At 37.6% G+C, this 7,736-nt stretch overlaps 1 long non-coding RNA gene across 1 annotated transcript; it reads right to left on the bottom strand.

Moving 5' to 3' along the window:
- Positions 1-5,499: 5,499 nt before the first annotated feature.
- LOC138211765 (uncharacterized) lies at positions 5,500-7,358 on the bottom strand. The gene is made up of 3 exons (XR_011179352.1): positions 7,277-7,358; positions 7,144-7,204; positions 5,500-5,561 (listed from the first exon to the last, which is right to left on the bottom strand). It is a non-coding gene; the product is annotated as an uncharacterized lncRNA (long non-coding RNA).
- Positions 7,359-7,736: the final 378 nt, after the last annotated feature.

Below are 7,736 nucleotides of genomic sequence, written 5' to 3'. Positions count from 1 at the left end.
TTTATTTCGCTTTTTTTTTTACATTCGGTTTTACAAAAATGTATCAAATATAAAGAGAAAGGTAGAAAACAACATTGACTTGTAAAAAACACAGTATATCTATATTATCTTAACCTGTTACAAAAACAAACAAAAACTGAAATAAATTTAAACTAAACTTAATAATACAAAGATCTGGTCCAAATGTAAAACTGACATCTATGACACGCAAGAGAAAATTTCACTCTATAATACAATTTCACATATGTTTCTAAATATTTCTCACATGGTTGACTATACAAACAACAAACTCACATCTTGTAGGACCTTCAGTGTGAATGTTGTAATTCGTACCCTAAAATCCTGACATCAGCGTAGATGCTGTCTGCTCCCGCTGCTTTTGCACCCCTCCTTACACTTCGGCCAACTTTCTTCTTCGTAAAATTTGGCACAGAATAAACCAAGTCTTCTTCATCTGCCTGTAAAAAAATACAAGACAAATCATTCTAAAACGATAGATCTCAACATAAAGGTACAAACGCAACATCGCATCTTTAAAACAACTTACCTGCTGACTTTGTCGATCACCAGAGGTTGTTGGAGCATGACTTTGCGCTGCAGCAGCTGCTGGATTATATAAACAAAGTTAAATAGTAAGAACGCACAAAATTTCATTATATACTGCAAATGAAATGTAGACCAATTTAAAAGTGAGGCTTTTTTACCATTGAAGCAATCATACTTGTTTTTCTTAATGGTATAAATCAGTAAGGCTATAACAATCAAACTTAGAGCCAAAGCAGCGCACAGCAGAAACAGAACTGTTGTGGTCCCCTTCAAATCATCAAATGATGAAATGTTGGTTCCTGAAAAAGAGAAGGATCAAACAACAAAAGTTAATGCACAACATAGGACTTTTAATTTGACTCTTGATACTACAAATGCACGTTCAAAACCGATGTATTAAATTTAACTTGGCTTAAATTGAAAGATTAAATCTGAATTTTTTTTTTTTTTTAATTTATATGACAAGTAGGTGGATACCTTCAACGTCTAGCTTCGTCCCGTTTCCGAACAGTATCTCCCCACATGTAGAGACAGCGCAGTAGTAAGTCCCAGCATCAGAGGAGCTGATTTCTCCATTTCTCGAGAAGTTGTAGACACATTTCTGTGGAGAGTCAGCTTCAGGAATACTCTCACATTTACTATCATCACTGTTTCTATAAATATCAACCACACTGGGATGAGATTCGTTTGATCCGACTCTGAACCAGTACACACTGCGATCCGGACACGTTTTCTTCTCAGAGTCAGACAGGACTGAACACTGCAGAGTCACAGAGTCTCCCTGATGCACAGGGTCAGATGGAAAGGCCTGAATGGCAGCCGTGATATCAGGATCTGGTCCTTGAAAATGAGGAAGAGTATTTTCTTATTTTTCAATCAATTTAAAATGAATTGCAAGAAGAATGTGTGGTAACTTTTGCGCTTATTTAAAGTCATGAATTATACCAAATTACACCACCAACCTTCCCTATTAAAATTTTGGTTGCAAAATATGAACTTCTGCAAAGTAAAATCTGAGTACCAACGAGGTGAATACATTTACCTTTCACTCTCAGAAAAGTAATATTCCGATGTGTAGATTGAAGTTCAAGTACTTCTTCGCAGTAGTAAAAGGCGGTATCACTCAGCCTTGTTTGAGTAATATGTAGAACATATATTCCTGGCTTTTGTTCTGCTGTGATGCGAGGAGTCTTATTAACAGTGGCATGATCAAAGGTGTAAGTCGCTCCGTAGACTTCAGGCAAGTTTCCAGCAACAAGTTTGATCCAAAATAAGTATCCTGATAAGCTAGACTTGCGGCTGCATGTTAGAGTCACATCTTCTCCGACACCGACAGTCTTTGTTATAAAGCTGTGGTCATCTGTGCATCCTGAAAAACACATTTAAAATGATACCTTTAATCAAAAGTAGCTGTAAGATCACAACCATTGAAACACAAGTATAAGCATTCAGTACTTACGACCAAGTGTGAACAGAAGAGCAACGCAAAATACGATCAACATTTTCTGGTTCATCAGAAACAGACAAAGCAATGTGCAACAAAACACATGAGACGGCAGTTAAATTGGATCGCACTGCTGCATCATTACTGTTATTGCACTTTTATCACATAGGAGGAAAAGATGAACTGGGAGGGAACACATTTAAAACGATCTGATTGGTGTGTCACGTTGGCTTTTAAGTGTGCCACAAAAGTGGAAATGATATTAACCAGATATTTCCAGTCTGCGTACATGACAGCAGGTGCAGAAAGGTTTTAACATTGTGTCATATATCAAGTGATGTCTTGCTATAAATAACACTCCATACAAATGAAACTAAATACAATGTCTACTTCAGAAAAGAAAATATGACCATTCGTAGCTCAGTCTCTGTTGTGACATACACACAAGAGGTAAGAGGAAGTTGTGGGCAGTTAAAAATGTACAGGCTGACTTTCAAATCACTATATTGCTGCCACAAGGTTCAGAGTCTAATCTGTTTAAAGGAAAATGATGGTTTGTGCTTGTGAAAAGTGATCTTGCAAAAGTTACTGTAAGACGGTGAAAACAATTGAAACATAGCAGAAGTGAAACTTAATTTTGTACGCATATTTAACCCTAACTGTGAACAGAAAAGCTAACACCAAATATAATCGACCTATTCTCATTGAGACACCAGAGACGGCAGTCAATTTCGATCGAACTGCAGAATGATGAATCTTAATTTTAATCTGATTTCATCAAATCAGATAAAACAACGAAATGCGAGGAAACAATTTCAAATCGATCTGACTGGTGTGCCATCATCTTGGCTGTTCAGTGTACACACATTACAGCATGAGCTGTTTGCGACATCTGCACATTGACATTTTCAGTCACTCCACAAAAAAAGCAACTGAACACACCAGCACAAAGTGAATGTTTGAATGTGCCGGCAAGATCTGACGGGGATCTTGGGAACACTGTCAACTTAAGTAGTTGTAAGTGCAGGTATCCCTCTCACACTAATGCTCACCTTCCAAGAGAAGAGAGGCCGAACAAGAGAAAAAAAAAAAAGTTTTTATTTATTAAACGAAGCATCATCCCCTTAAATATGGATTCAATGGGGGAAAAAAGGGAGTACCTGTGGTGAACATGCAGCATTTGATGATTAACTCTCAAAGTTTCTTATGTGTTATTTAGTAACTTTTGTAGTGGCCGCCTCGCCTTCCACCTCAAATGTCTTTGTACACTTTATGTAAACACACTATTAAATACAAATGGTCTCTTTCTCTTTTCTCTGCTGCCATCTTCTGGCAGAAGGTTGCCTCTTCAGTGAAAATGAAGGTGACAGGTTCATCTAAACAAACCAAAATGTTTGATGACTGGTTCAGCTGGTTAAACTATGGGGGAGCCTTCATTCAAGTGAACTGCATCATTCAATGTTTTTCCCTTTCCTTCTAAATTTTGCAAGTATGATAGTGTTTTGGTGTGGAAGTTTGACCTTTTCCTATTTTAGAGTTTTTATGTACCACTCCCAGCTACTGTCACACCTCGAGCCCTGTGACTTCATTCTGGCCTTCCAACTTTGTAGTCTTTGTATTTTTTTTTTTAAACATACACCCTTTGCTTTCTTTATACTGCAGCTATGTTGATTTGACAAAATGGGGCCAAAAAGCAGATACTTAGAATTGATGCAAATATTTGTTGATCATAGTTCAGTTTCAGTTTTGGCAAAGCTCTGATCCCAGTGAACCGTAAACATTGCTCTGGGTTGAACTGTTTCACAGGCACCAGGGAAGATGACTTAAATACAGACATTAGCAGGACAGGCATAATTAAACTCGTATGGATTGCCAAAAAAAACAAGCACGCAGGTGACCTGATAGCCGAGTGGTTTGAGCGCGTACCACATGGGGGGAAATGCTGTCAGCAGTGAGTCCCCGGTTTAGTTCAAACAAGTTTACAGTCAGCAATAAGAACATATGAACACGGTTAAAAAAACAGATGTTGTCAGGTAGTTTTTTTTTTTCTGTCTTTGATGGGTATTTAACCATTTTTATGCCAGGGCTCACCTTCCCAAGGAGCAAATGTTCCACAACACCACGTTTCCCCCAAAACATTATTTTGCATAGGCACTGTCACAGCATCCTGGGCTTAGCGCCACTAGTGACTGCTGAAGACTTTTCTTTTTTTTTTTTCCTTATACCAAAATAAGAAAACGGTGCAGCCAGCCCATTCTCCCATTCACTCCAAATATGTGACTATTTAGCTGCTAAATGCTCCACTATATTTACAGCCTAGCGGATCATTTGATATATCTCTCATTTGATGCTGGGCAGGTTGCGTATAGTGAACGGTAACTGACTGGTGGCATTGAAAATATATTAATGTACGATCACATATTGCACATGAATGTCCGACAGAACGGACACCGTTGCGAGTTGTCACTGAATTTATTTGACAAGACACAGAAGTGCACAAAAATCATTGGTCAAAGTGTACAATGTCTCCATCAAAGTGCACAGGAAAGCCTTGTTCACATCTGATCGCAATTTTCCTGGTGCGAGCTTGACCGCGGTACTGACAGTTGGGGTGAGTGGCCGGGCTTTTCAGTGTACAGACAACAATGGCAAAGGGTTTCAGGCTCCTGGTCATCTCTCCAAACCGCTCTCCTGCAGCTCCACAGATGTTTTTGATTGGGCTGGTGGTAGCTAGGATGAAGGTATTGGTCTCCTTACACTGATTGCTGTTGGCTACGGTGATGCCTCTACCTCTTATCACACCGTCGCAGCTGTGCGCATGTATTTTCGCATTAACATGTTGGCTTATGAACTGCCTGTAACGGCGACTGACGTCTGCATCCTGAGAGAGCACAGTGGTAGAAAGTAGCAGCAAACACACAAATGGGATCTTCATGATTTCCTGGTGAAGAAAATGTTCTTTTAGAGAATGCATAGCAAGCATAGAGGAGTACTTTACAACATTTATTGCCATCTTTAATAAAAAAAAAAAAAAAAAAATTTAATTTAATTATTCCTTAAATTTAACCGACCACATTAAAACATCAATGTCAAGAAACATTAAGAATCATAATTATGGAAATGCATATTATTATCCGGAGGCTCTGGCTATAGCGACTACATATTGTAAACATTGTGGTCAGCTCATTTTGTAAACATTTTGTAAATAAAACATGATGTATGCCCTATCTACAAAAAACATGTCTCAAAAAAGTTTTAAAAAAAGACACAAAATAATAATGTGGCCGAGATTAAAATAAAAGGTGCTTTTGGGACTTTAGCGTTTCTTTAGAAACCCCTGAAATATAATGAACTATATAAATATTGATAAAAACAAAGTATTATAATTTTAAACTTAATTCATTATTTATGTTTTGCAGACCTGCAGAGAAATGTATAAAATGCAACACCACCATGAATAAACACTCAAACTAAAAGCTGAATAATGAAAACAGACTATTAAGAACAAACCTTTTAAGTGGAACGCAGAATGATTCAGTTCTTTTTCCTTTCCTTTGCCCAGCTCTTGTAGCTAAAAGGGAATTGGGAAACAAAAAGGAAGGTCAAAAGGTTTGTAACAAAATATATTACAAATATCATTTACCTGTATCACGAACACAGCAACAGTGAGCAGTAAAAAGTATCCAGTCTGCTGGATCCTAAATAGGACGAATTTTGAACCTTGACTTTTTGGCACAACAATACAGTGGGAGGGAAGTTTACAGGAAAAGTTGATCAGTTGTGGGAAAAAGTGTCCATTTTGGAAATAGGAATTAGTAACAACACATCCTCTGGAGTATAATCTCAACCAAGTCTGTACACGTTACAGCACGAGCTGCTTCTTTTCTGACATGAGCACGAGTCAATCCCAGCCAGACCCTCTGTTCAAAGAAGTCATCAATAACAACAATGCAGCATAAAAAAAGCAATATTTTTGACCTACAGGCTTAATAGGATTTTAACCCTGAGAGAAATTTCTTTTCTATTGTTTTGAACATGTTCCGGGTTCGATCCCGGGCCAGGGACCTTTCTCTGTGGAGTTTGCATGTTCTCCCTGTGGCTGTGTGGGTTCTCTCCGGGCACTCCAGCTTCCTCCCACCGTTCAAAGACATGCATCTCCGGTTAATTGGTGATTCTATAAAAGTTGCCGTTAGGTGTGAATGAGAGCGTGAATGGTCTTTGTTTCCGTCTGTCTCTATGTGACCCTGTGATAGACTGGCGACCTGTCCAGGGTGTACCCTGCCTTCGCCCAATGTGAGCTGGGATAGGCTCCTGGTCATCTCTCCAAACCGCTCTCCTGCAGCTCCACAGATGTTTTTGATTGGGCTGGTGGTAGCTAGGATGAAGGTATTGGTCTCCTTACACTGATTGCTGTTGGCTACGGTGATGCCTCTACCTCTTATCACACCGTCGCAGCTGTGCGCATGTATTTTCGCATTAACATGTTGGCTTATGAACTGCCTGTAACGACGAATGACGTCTGCATCCTGAGAGAGCACAGTGGTAGAAAGTAGCAGCAAACACACAAATGGGATCTTCATGATTTCCTGGTGAAGAACATGTTCTTTTAGAGAATGCATAGCAAGCATAGAGGAGTACTTTACAACATTTATTGCCATCTTTAATAATAAAAAAAAGAAAATGTAATTTAATTATTCCTTAAATTTAACCGACCACATTAAAACATCAATGTCAAGAAACATTAAGAATCATAATTATGGAAATGCATATTATTATCCGGAGGCTCTGGCTATAGCGACTACATATTGTAAACATTGTGGTCAGCTCATTTTGTAAACATTTTGTAAATAAAACATGATGTATGCCCTATCTACAAAAAACATGTCTCAAAAAAGTTTTAAAAAAAGACACAAAATAATACTGTGGCCGAGATTAAAATAAAATGTGCTTTTGGGACTTTAGCGTTTCTTTAGAAACCCCTGAAATATAATGAACTATATAAATATTGATAAAAAACAAAGTATTATAATTTTAAACTTAATTCATTATTTATGTTTTGCAGACCTGCAGAGAAATGTATAAAATGCAACACCACCATGAATAAACACTCAAACTAAAATCTGAATAATGAAAACAGACTATTAAGAACAAACCTTTTAAGTGGAATGCAGAATGATTCAGTTCTTTTTCCTTTCCTTTGCCCAGCTCTTGTAGCTAAAAGGGAATTGGGAAACAAAAAGGAAGGTCAAAAGGTTTGTAACAAAATATATTACAAATATCATTTACCTGTATCACGAACACAGCAACAGTGAGCAGTAAAAAGTATCCAGTCTGCTGGATCCTAAATAGGACGAATTTTGAACCTTGACTTTTTGGCACAACAATACAGTGGGAGGAAAGTTTACAGGAAAAGTTGATCCTGTTCAGGATAAAGCGGGTATAGATAATGGATGGATGGATTGAACATTTTCTGTTGAAATGCATTTCTTGTGCTCTAAAACAACATCCAGTTTATATTCACGAAGTTGACAGATTGGGTTTAATACAGAGTAATGATCAGTGTTACTGGGGCAGAAGATTTATCTATATTTAAAAAAAAAAAAAAAAATCATCCCCTTAAATTTACACTAATATTTAGCTCATAAATAACATACATTACCACTGAAAGGTTTTGACAAACCTAGTCATTCAAGGGTTTTTCTATAATTCTTTATTTTCTACAGTATAAAATAAAACTGAAAATTGG

The sequence above is a fragment of the Embiotoca jacksoni genome, unplaced genomic scaffold (genome assembly GCF_022577435.1).
Source record: "Embiotoca jacksoni isolate LCO1_2020_lvr unplaced genomic scaffold, fEmbJac1.0.p SCAF_5, whole genome shotgun sequence".
NCBI lineage: Eukaryota > Metazoa > Chordata > Actinopteri > Embiotocidae > Embiotoca > Embiotoca jacksoni.
Note: the sequence above shows the minus strand (reverse complement) of the source record. Positions and strands in the feature narration are given on the sequence as shown.